The sequence below is a fragment of the Schistocerca cancellata genome, chromosome 6, assembly GCF_023864275.1.
Source record: "Schistocerca cancellata isolate TAMUIC-IGC-003103 chromosome 6, iqSchCanc2.1, whole genome shotgun sequence".
Classification (NCBI taxonomy): Eukaryota; Metazoa; Arthropoda; class Insecta; order Orthoptera; family Acrididae; genus Schistocerca; species Schistocerca cancellata.
Window position 1 is genome coordinate 504,245,973 of NC_064631.1, and position 12,672 is coordinate 504,258,644.

Genomic DNA, 12,672 nt, shown 5'->3' on the forward strand with positions numbered 1-12,672 from the left:
TTGTAGACTTAGAGAAAGCTTTTGACAATGTTGACTGCAATACTCTCTTTCAAATTCTAAAGGTGGCAGGGGTAAAATACAGGGAGCGAAAGGCTATTTACAATTTGTACAGAAACCAGATGGCAGTTATAAGAGTCGAGGGACATGAAAGGGAAGCAGTGGTTAAGAAGGGAGTAAGACAGGGTTGTAGCCTCTCCCCGATGTTATTCAATCTGTATATTGAGCAAGCAGTAAAGGAAACAAAAGAAAAATTCGGAGTAGGTATTAAAATCCATGGAGAAGAAATAAAAACGTTGAGGTTCGCCGATGACATTGTAATTCTGTCGGAGACAGCAAAGGACTTGGAAGAGCAGTTGAACGGAATGGATGGTGTCTTGAAGGGAGGATACAAGATGAACATCAACAAAAGCAAAACGAGGATAATGGAATGTAGTCGAATTAAGTCGGATGATGTTGAGGGTATTAGATTCGGAAATGAGACACTTAAAGTAGTAAAGGAGTTTTGCTATTTGGGGAGCAAAATAACTGATGATGGTCGAAGTAGAGAGGATATAAAATGTAGACTGGCAATGGCAAGGAAAGCGTTTTTGAAGAAGAGGAATTTGTTAACATCGAGTATAGATTTAAGTGTCAGCAAGTCATTTCTGAAAGTATTTGTATGGAGTGTAGCCATGTATGGAAGTGAAACATGGACGGTAAATAGTTTGGACAAGAAGAGAATAGAAGCTTTTGAAATGAAGAATGCTGAAGATTAGGTGGGTAGATCACATAACCAATGAGGAAGTATTGAATAGGATTGGGGAGAAGGGAAGTTTGTGGCATAACTTGACCAGAAGAAGGGATCGGTTGGTAGGACATGTTCTGAGGCATCAAGGGATCACCAATTTAGTATTGGAGGGCAGCGTGGAGGGTAAAAATCGTAGGGGGAGACCAAGAGATGAATACACTAAGCAGATTCAGAAGGATGTAGGTTGCAGTAGGTACTGGGAGATGAAGAAGCTTGCACAGGAGAGAGTAGCATGGAGAGCTGCATCAAACCAGTCTCAGGACTGAAGACCATAACAACAACAACAAGTCATATTAACACGAATTCATTACAGAAGAATGGAAATACAGGTAGAAGCCAGCCTTGGCGAAGAACTGTTTGGATTCTGGAGAAATGTACGAACACACGAGGCAATACTTCTCTTAGAAGCTAGATTAAGGAAACGTAAATCTATGTTTATAGCATCTGTACACTTACAGAAACCTTTTGACACCGTTGACTGGAATATTCTCTTTGAAATTCTGAAGGTAGCAAGGGGAAGATACAGGGAGCGAAAGGCTATTTATGGCTTGTATAGAAACTGGACGGTAGTTATGAGCGTTGAGGGGTATGAAAGAGAAGCAGTGGTAGAGAAGGGAGTGAGACTGTGTTGTAGCCTATCCCCGATGTTAAAGGATGTAGGACATGTCAAAGTATTTACAAGTTTAGACCAATTTAAAATAAGCTAAATCGTATACAGACTTCTAGTTAGAGACAATCATTAAATTTACTCCTGTTGTACAATACTCTTTTTACAAATAACTTATTAAATACTGTAATGCCACACTTCACTTTACTTGGATGCAAACAACCTCTACGGGCACGCCCTTCAACGCTATCAGACGTTTGGGGAGTTCCGAAGGATGTTCGAAGAGGAAATTACCAGACTGAAGGAAGAGATCCACGATGTTGCTGCTAATTAGGGTGAGGGATATGTCTTGGAGGTAGAAGTAACATATCCCACCAATCTGTATGAAGTGCACAGGGCTTGCCACAGCATTGGGTGCACCCAGTCCTACGTAATGGTTCCGTCCCCATACCGATAAAAACGCTGGGGAATAAGCAGAGATATAAACTGCACTACAGAAAACTCCAGGAATGTCTCAGTTTGGGGATGATATTTGGTAGAACTACTTGCAGCATCTCCTTCAAGCAGTCCTTGGTTGAAGTAGTATATTGATGTAAACACTGAACAGGGGCACTCACGATTTTTATAAATTAATTAATAATTCAATTTCGGAAAAAGACATGGAAAATACAAGAGAATTAATTTATTTTACCCTTGGAAGGTATGTTTTGGCGGAAGAGATTACACTGCCATGTTATGCAGGCCACCATCTTCAATCACAGACTGGTTGCTGATGAGATGGCTAAGGTTTCGGTGCAGTTCAAGAAGCCTATCTAAGTCGACATGCGTGCTCTGAACGATTTCAAACTCTACGAGTACCAATTCCACTATGAGGTTTTGAAGCCAAACTTCACTGATCCCAAATTCCTTGATATGGATACAGGCAGTTTCATCTAATGGACGATAGACAGCGATCCATATGAAGTACGAGTAGATACGATCCCGAAGCATTCGACTCGTTTGTATAAGCATCCGATAATCTTTATCGAGTAACACCTCAAAACAAGAAGGTTATCAGCCTGGTGAAAGACGAGGCGAATAGTTCGCAGATTGTGGAGTGTGTGGGGATCAGATCAAAAAGGTATGCCTACCGCATAGATGCAGGTGACACCCAGAGGAGGTCTAAGCGTGCGCATTGTGCGGCCTCAAAAGCTGTCACGATAGACGATTACAAGACATACCTGTTCGAGGGCGTTGGCAGCGCTCTGCATATGGTGCGCCAAGTAGTCTTTCTATCACAAGGTCATGAGGTACTGCACTGCTACTAAATGTTGGGTTGTCGTATCATGGTTCATCTGTAGCGACAGAAACCTCCTATACCCCCACTTGAGAGTGAATGAGTGTGTGGATGATTATTTATTAGTAAATAGTGGTTGTGTGTGTGAGTGTATGCAGAACAGTTGGATGAACCGTTTGTCATAGGTGTACAGATGAATGACCACACATTATATGTGTGTATATATTGTGTACTGTGTACACAACTGCATACTGTGTGCGCATGTATACAGGGTGGTCCATTGATCGTGACCGGGCCAAATATCTCACGAAATAAGCGTCAAACGAAAAAACTACAAAGAACGAAACTTGTCTAGTTTGAAGGGGGAAACCACTACACGAATATGTAATAAAAAATGGGGGTTCCTATTTAAAAAAAAAACGCAGTTGATATCCGTTCGACCTATGGCAGCGCCATCTAGCGGGTCAACCATAGCGCCATCTGGTTTCTCCCTTCAAGCTAGATGAGTTTCGTTCTTTGTAGTTTTTTCGTTTGATGCTTAGTTCGTGAGATATTTGGCTCGGTCACTATCAATGGACCACCCTCTATATTGCATATATTTATGTGTGTGTGTGTGTGTGTATGTATGTATGTATGTCTGTTTTTTTTCCTTGCTGCTGCTAGTCCCTGTCTCCCAGACGCTGCATGTAGCAAAGACCAGAAAGAAATGATTAAAAAGTATAAACTGTTTACAGAAAGAAAAGAAATGAGAGAATATAAATTCAATGGGAAAAGTGGTATATATGTTCTTCTCTCTACTAATTTTTAGAGTATAAATGTACCTAACAGTATTAGTAACGTTCATAAGTTATATGAAAAAATATTTATTGTACATTACATCTGTAATTAATTCCAAAAAAAGACTGACAATTTTTGTTAACAAACAAAAAAATTGTAAAAAAATTTATTGCAAATTTTTTTTATTAAAAAACCACAAATAAATAATTGCAATTATTTCCTGATCCTCTAACTGCAGCATAGAACTGAACCATATAAAATTTTTTTTAACAATAATTTGCTTATAACAAATGTGCCTACGGCATTGCTGCTATGGTAAAACTGGTTCCCGTCAGATCACAGAACCTAAGCACTGTCCGTCCTCGCTAGCAATTGGACGGTTGACCGTGCGAGTCTGTCGAGCACTGTTGGCAACTGGGGTGCCAACTGAGAAGCTACTTGACAGAGAAGTAGCGGCTCTGGTCACGAAAACTGACAACGGCAGGGGAAGCAGTATGCTGGCCACATATCTGCACCCAGCCAAGCCAATCAGCTGATAATGACATGGCGGTCGGTACTGTTGGTCCTGCCGAGGCCTGTTCAGACGGAGGGTTCTAGTTTTATAACACATCTGATCCTCTCTCTCTGGTGTACAGACCTCAAACGAAGAGGCCTACACAATTGTTCTAGTTATGAAGGATGAGGACGGGGAGGGGGAAAGGATGCTTGACTCTTATTGGGCGAGGGAGAGGGGGACACACCTCATATTCCCGCCGATTTTATATCGCACAAGTGCCCTGAGACCGTGTGACTGGTATTGGATTACGTCATGAGCTTGAATGTAGGACATACAATTGCCTCAGGTGTGCCGATGGGGCGAGGGTTGCTCTGGGTGACCTTGAATGTAACTCGCACAATTGCTTCAGGTGTAACCTGAGACCGGAAGTATCCTATGGTAAGATCATTATCAATTCACGTACCAGGTCCTGGTAATTACTATAATTTATATGCATTTTAGCATAAAGTACTGTCTCAGTTAGCCTTTTATGGACTTTTCTTCAATGGACGGAGACCTGTACAGTTACTGCAGGCAGTCCTATTCGAGGCAATGTCTACGTCGACGAAAACTTTACCGTTATGACTGCAGGCTACGACAAGCCAAGCCCTGTACCGCGTGGCAGTGGTTTCCATGGCTTTACTTGAGTTGGCTAGTATACCTGGCGCCTGCGAAGCTGCTGCTGCTTCGTCTCACCCCCAGCTGTCAGCTCCAACACATCAACCTGTCCGCCTACAGTTTACTCTCCACTTTAGAGTGGGCTTGTCGACCACACTAAACAAGATGTCCTTTCTACTTCTGCTAATCCTATTTGTACTACATTGCATCCAACATGTTATGTGTCGCTGACATAGTTTGCTGTGTTCTTCCACCATTCTTCATCATTACCAATATCTACACGGATTAATAAAAAAAATCCTTAAGACTTTTCTGAAAACTAGCTATTTCTATCGCCGCGTCGGATGACTTAATAATTTCCATCAACCATTTTCTCTCAACTAGGGTAATTATCCTGGACTCTTCGGGCACTGTAAGTAGTCTATCTTCAGCTGCTCATCGCCCACTTGTGCCTCTACATTCAACTCTACTGTCTATAAGTTTTGTGGTTTAATTACCCTAAGTCGCTCAGAAAATATTTCTGAGAGAGACTTGTGTTACTAAAAGGATCCACTGTTGCAACGGTTACTTCATGTGTACTGCGCTCATCTCTCAAATGTACTCACACGCTAGTGTCGTATTCTTCTTTGATTTCATCGTATGAAGCTCTCACAGTGCTCTACTTTGTATCATACAGTATTAGGAGTACAGTGGTAATTTTAAAGTCGTCTGCTATCGTCGTCCGCATATTGTGTGGCGTTGGATTCCTCCGTAATTGTTGTGAAGCAGGGACTGAAGGACTAGTTAACATTCGTTATAGTGTGATTACGCCAAAATATGAGATGTGGACCTTGACGATGGGACTGGACATTAGAAACAGCATACTTTACGGATGATATGAATAATATAGTCAGGATGAAATTATTGATCTAATGGACTAAAGTTGGTTACCTTGTCAGTCAGTAGGCATCTTCTCTGCTCTCCGTTTCTAAGGTAACCACAGACTTTCCATACACTTCTCTAGAAAACTATGCCAGTGTAGGTTAAGATTATTTTCATAATTTGGTCGCCAATAGTGTTTACGCTCGAAGTTTTCCGCGAAGAAAGCAAAATAAAAAATTACAAGAACAGCTGAAATCATGGAGTCTTGAACTATGCAGAGACTACGAATGGCAGTGTTTTACACTTGAATTCTGAATCCCGCATAATCGTTGAATATGGGGGTCTAGGAAGCCCGCTTTCTCGGATCGATAGATAACACTCAAACAAACCTATTAATGAGTTTTATTACGAAATGAACAACGACAATACTGTAACTCTGACAATAACACAGAAATGCCGCAAGCAAAGGGCGACATGCAAATAAGAAATCTCTTCAGTATACAGTGTGGTCCATTGATCGTCACTGAGGCCAAATATCTCACGAAAAAAGCGTCAAACGAAAGAACTACAAAGAACGAAACTTGTCTAGCTTGAAGGGGGAAACCAGATGGCGCTATGATTGGCCCGCTAGATGGCGCTGCCATAGGTCAAACGGATAACAACTACGTTTTTTTTAAATAGGAACCCTCATTTTTATTACATATTCGTGTAGTACGTAAAGAAATATGAATGTTTTAGTTGGACCAATTTTTTCGCTTTGTGATACATGGCGCTGTAATAGTCACAAACATATGGCCCGCAATTTTAGACGAACGGTTGGTAACTAGTAGGTTTTTTAAATTAAAATACAGAACGTAGGTACGTTTGAACATTTTATTCGGGTTGTTCCAATGTGATACATGTACCTTTGAGAACTTATTTCTGAGAACGCATGCTGTTACAGCGTGAATACCTGTAAATACCACATTAATGCAATAAATGCTCAAAATGATGTCCGTCAACCTCAATGCATTTGGAAATTCGTGTAACGACATTCCTCTCAACAGCGAGTAGTTCGCCTTCCATAATGTTGGCACATACATTGACAATGCGCTGACACATGTTGTCAGGCGTTGTCGGTGGATCACGATAGCAAATATCCTTCAACTTTCCCCACAGAAAGAAATCCGGGGACGTCAGATCCGGTGAACGTGCGGGCCATGGTGTGATGCTTCGACGACCATCCACTTGTCACGAAACATGCTATTCAATACCACTTCAACTGCACACGAGCTATGTGCCGGACATCCATCATGTTGGAAGTACATCGCCATTCTGTCATGCAGTGAAACATCTTGTAGTAACATCGGTAGAACATTACGTGGAAAATCAGCATACATTGCACCATTTAGATTACCATCGATAAAATGGGGGCCAATTATCCTTCCTCTCATAATGCCGCACCACACATTAGCCCGGCAAGGTTGCTGATGTTCCACTTGTCGCAGCCATCGTGGATTTTCCGTTGCCCACTAGTGCATATTATGCCCGTTTACGTTACCACTGTTGGTGAATGACGCTTCGTCGCTAAATAGAACGCGTGCAAAAACTCTGTCATCGTCCTGTAATTTCTCTTGTGCCCAGTGGCAGATCTGTACACGACGTTCAATGTCGTCGCCATGCAATTCCTGGTACCTAGAAATTGGGTACGTGTGCAATCGATGTTGATGTAGCATTCTCAACACAGACGTTTTTGAGATTCCCGATTCTCGCGTAATTTTTCTGCTACCGATGTGCGGATTAGCCGCGACAGCACGATATCGACCTTTTCCGCAATTGGTAAACGGTCCATTTTAGCACGGGTAATGTATCACGAAGCAAATACCGTCCGCACTGGCGGAATGTTACGTGATACCACATACTTATACGTTTGTGACGATTAACAGCGCCATCTATCACAAAGTGAAAAAAGTGGTCCAACTAAAACATTCATATTTCTTTACGTGCTACACGAATATGTAATTAAAAATGGGGGTTCCTATTTTAAAAAACGCAGTTGGTATCCGTTTGACCTATGGTAGCGCTATCTAGCGGGCCAAGCATAGCGCCATCTGGTTTCCTCCTTCAAGCTGGACGAGTTTCGTTGTTTGTAGTTTTTTCGTTTGATGCTTATTTCGTGAGATATTTGGCCCGGTCACTACCGATCTACCACCCTGTATACAGCTCCTAATTAGCTGGTCCTGAAGTGCGTGATCTTGATGCTGCTGTAGAAGTGGGCCTCGGCCAGTGGGGAGCGGCGCTTAAGTCCTCTTCGGATAGAGGCTGCTGCTTTCGCGTTGTCTTCCTAGAGAGGGGTCGGTCACCGTGCGATTGGCTGAAGTCTTGTCCCAGCCCTCTCTGCTCTGCCGTTTCCTACTTGCGTGCCGGCGCTTGACTTACACAGTAACATCGTATTTGACAGTGGAATAAAACCAAACACCACACTCTCTAGAGTTAAATCAAACAACCGTCACTCTCCAATTCACCACTTCGGTGCGGAACCATTACCACTCTTGCTCATCAACAGTCCATCAACTGTATGTCATTAGCATGCGCAATAAGCTCTCATTACGCAGGGAGCAACATCCACGTCAAATAGTTGCCCGCAGCATTCATGTAATGATATCGGAAAAGTGCACGAAATGTAAACTGGAATGGCGCAGTACGGGTTCGCACGAGTTCTGCTGCTGCAAGTGCTTTCTTCGTTTCGTCATGACTGTCGGTGGGTAAGTCGTCTTATCTGGAGTGCACTGTTTCCCCTACAGTCGATAGCTAAGTAGCTACGCGTAGGACACTACCGCGGTTGAATACGGAGGGGATTCGCGCGCGATGTTGGCCTTGCATCTGCATCTACATCTACATCTACATCTACACTCCGCAAGCCACCCAATGGTGTGTGGAGGAGGGCACTTTACGTGCTACTGTCATTACCGCCCTTTCCTGTTCCAGTCGCGTATTGTTCGCGGGAAGAACGACTGCCGGAAAGCCTCCGTGCGCACTCGAATCTCTCTAAGTTTACATTCGTGATCTCCTCGCGAGGTATAGGTAGGGGGAAGCAATATATTCGATACCTCATCCAGAAACGCACCCTCTCGAAACCTGGACAGCAAGCTACACCGCGATGCAGAGTCTGCCACTTGAGTTTGCTAAACATCTCCATAACGCTATCACGCTTACCCAATAACCCTGTGACGAAACGCGCCGCTCTTCTTTGGATCTTCTATATCTCCTCTGTCAACTCGACCTAGAGAGAACAATATAACAATTTTTGCAGAATCATATAATTAATGAGAAAATAATTTTTGTTGTTCTAGTGTGATGTTAAGACAACGGCCTTGCCGCAGTGGATACACCAGTTCCCGTGAGATCACCGAAGTTAAGCGCTGTCGGGCGTGGTCGGCACTTGGATGGGTGACCATCCAGGCCGCCTTGCGCTGTTGCCCTTTTTCGGGGTGCACTCAGCCTCGTGATGCCAATTGAGGAGCTACTCGACCGAATAGTAGTGGCTTCGGTCAAGAATACCATCTTAGGACTGGGAGAGCGGTGTGCTGACCCCACGCCCCTCCTATCCACATCCTTATGAGGATGACACGGCGGTCGGATGGTCCCGCTAGGCCACTCGTGGCCTGAAGACGGAGTGCTTAGTGTGATGTTAATCACAATCCACCTTCTCTCTTTCTCAATGTGTGTGTGTGTGTCCGGGGGGGGGGGGGGATGCGCTTTTTTCGCTGCCGATTATACCAACTCCACCTGTTTCGTCTCAATATAAGAAATTATTCGTAATACAGCTTTCAAACGTAACAGTGTCGAAAATATTCTCACTATTGTAATTTTGGTGTTATGACAGTTTAAGAAAATACCTTCGTTTACTCTAAAGAATTTGGAGACAATAAAAAATTTTTATGAGCACAGTCCGCCCCTCAACCGACTCCTGACCACAAAATCCCGGATTCGACTCTGGTGGCTGTAGCTGTTCGCGGACGAACTTGACCTGATCTTCGAATACCTTGGAAACATTTCGATATTGGCCTTATGCGGTATAGGGAAACCGGAAAAGCTAAACCTTGTCGGATGGTCGGCGAATTGAATCCTGTTTCTCCTGAAAGTAAGTCCAGCATCTTAACCTCTGAACCACCCTGCTCATTCCATACTTTTCGAAAGTAAGCCAACCTTTTACGCTTCCTGTGGCAGGTCATACTACTCACCGGTACACTGTACAGTCCTTACTCGTATAGCAGTGAATGCTTGTGCACCACATCGACAATCACTTACCTGTCACACGTACAGCTGACATGTCCAAAGGAGCGGAAAGCTCTAATTCTTCTTCCTCTAATCAAACTAAGCAATCCCTGATAACGCCCTGTCTAGGAATTACAAAAAACCGTTGACTTACCATAGAACTGTTTTGGTGTACCCTTCTCCTACGGCGCAAAACCACAGCACAAGTGACCAGAAATGCTTTAACGACGTGGTTAACTGTTGCGTTTCACGACAATGGGTTGTATTAGATGTTACGAATCCTGCGACTTAGCATCGTATGTTAAAGATAGCAATGGTTCTGGCAGAGCGGGTTTCCTAGTTCTCAGCTGAACTGTCATGTCATGTCAGAAAAACACAAACACCGTTCTTGACTATGGTTTTCATAGAACCAAAGAGTAATCTTCCGTTAAATAAATTTTCCTTAGTCATCCAGAAAAACTTGAAAGCACTCGCTTTCGCTTAATTGCTGCAGACTCTTCCGCACGGCTGCAGATAAGACAAGTTCTCCGGGGAAGAAATTAAACGAATGCGTGAAACACGAATATACCTTCGTAAAGAAAGTTCTTACAGATTTTTATGTAGCTTGCGCGATTACTGCGAATCGCCAGATCACTATGCGTTAAATATCTTTCAGCCTTCCAGCTCAGAAGTCATCAGACTTGCAGAGAAAGAGCTGTAGGCTTTTGAATTTTACGGCGGTATTGCTCCTCACACAGCAACTAAGGAAAGGAAAGGCGTATCACAAGCAGTACTTTAACACCGCCAGCCGACAGTTTCAACTACTACTTGAGTTACCTAAGACACCTTAATTGTTAGGGACAGAGATTTTGCTGATATGTGTCATCGATCATGCGGGAAATCTCAGTATTCGCCTTGTTTACCTCAAACAAACAGCGATAACTCTAAAGCCACGCATTCTTGCATTTGTCTCGTCTGTTCACAAAGCGTAAATAGTAGTTTTGGTCGGGAAGAGCCTAAGCCTTTACTGAAATAAAAATGGTCTTTCGACGTAGTTCGCTTGCGCAAACTGGGTGTATCACCTGAATCTTGCACCATTTTTATTTTATGAACCGTTACATCTACATCATACTCCGAGCCACCTAATGATGTGTGGCGCAGGGTACTTGTGGTACCACTAACAGATTCCCCCCGCCCCCTTTCCATTCGTGAATGGAGCGTGGGGAGAATGATGAATGATTGTCAGTAAGCCTCCGTACTGCTGGCTCTAATTTCTCGAATTTTCACTTCTCGCTCATTACGTGAGATGTATGTGGGGGGAAGCAACATGTTTTCCAGCTCTTCCTGGAAAGTAATCCCTCGAAATTTCAATAGTAAACCTCTCCGTGTTGCACAATGCCTCTGTTGTAACGATGTCAGTGAGTTCATTGAGTATTACGGTAACGCTTTCGTCGGCCGCTGTGGCCGAGCGGTTCTAGGCGCTTCAGTCCGGAACCGCGGTGCTGCTACGGTCGAAGGTTCGAATCCTGCCTCGGGCATGGATGTGTGTGTGATGTCCTTAGGTTAGTTAGGTTTAAGTAGTTCTAAGTTCCAGGGGACTGATGACCTCAGATGTTAAGTCCCATAGTGCTCTGAACCATTTGTAACGCTCTCGCGTCGACTAAATCATCCCGTAACGAAATGCGCCACTCTTCGTTGGATCTTGTCTCTCTCTCTCTCTCTCTCTCTCTCTCTGTTCTATCAGTTCTACCTGGTAGGGATCCCAGTGGATTAGTTACATTTCCTTAAGTTGTTCCTATGAACCTCAATGTTGCAGCTGCTTTTCCTACTATTTGTTTTATATGGTCGTTCCACTTAAGGTCGCTCTGGATAGTTACTCCTGGATATTTTATGGTAGCTACTGTTTCCAGAAGTTTCTCATCAATGGGGTAGTTGTCAGCAGTGGCTTTTTTTCCTATATTCGTGAAAAATGTTACATTTATTTACGTTCCGATCAACCGCCCGAGCCTGCACTATTCAACAATCCGCTGCAGGTCATTCCGTAATTCGATACTGTCTTCTGACTTTGCTACTTCACATCATCTCCGAACAGTCTTAAAGAGCATCAGACACTTTCTGCTTGAGCCTTTGTGTACATTGTAAACAATAACGGTCTTATCACACTTGCTTGGGGTACACCGGAAATTGCCCGTATATCTGTCGATTTTCTTCCGATAGGAGCGACGTGTTGAGTTCTATCTGCAAGGAAATCTTGAATCCACTCGCAAATTTTGTTCGATACTCGATAAGCTCGTAGATACCGACTAGGGAAATTAAAGAGGACTTTGCATAAAAGAGAAACAGCTGTAAGAATATCAAGAGCTCAGATGGAAAACCAGTTCTAAGCAAAGAAGGAAAATCTGGAAGGTGGAAGGAGTACACAGAGAGGGTATGCAAGGGAAACTTTTTTCACTAAACGGCGGTGCGAGGCAGTGTCAAATGCCTTACTGAACTCAAGGGAACGGCGTTAACCTGAGCGCCATTGTCTGCCTTTTTGAAAATGGGAATGAAATGCCCTTTTATCCAGTCGGTAGGTACCCTTCGTTGCTCCAACGATCTACGATAAACTGCTGCTAGAAATGGAACAAGTTTTTCACATACACCTGGTAGAACCTTATAGGTATCTCATCTAGTCCTAATGCGTTTCCACTACTAAGCGATTACAGTTGCTTTTCTATTCCGCCATCGGTTACCCCAATATCTGGCATTTCGACGTTCGGACGATGACTGAAAGGAGAGATGTGTTACGATCTTTCGCGGAGAGACAATTTCGGAAGACTGAAAGATAGAGAAATGAAGTTATGGCAGATGATTGTGAACAGAGGGACACTTAACTCATAACCAAACGAGAAATCTGGTAAAGTATGGTTTTTTAAATGGTACGATATACTTTTTCATGTCATTCGACACTCTTTAAAAGACGAGTACAGTAACGC

General features: G+C 43.4%; 1 pseudogene; it reads left to right on the top strand.

The window, feature by feature from the left end:
* The first annotated feature begins 8,804 nt into the window (after positions 1-8,804).
* Positions 8,805-8,922, top strand: LOC126089754 (5S ribosomal RNA; annotated as a pseudogene).
* Positions 8,923-12,672: the final 3,750 nt, after the last annotated feature.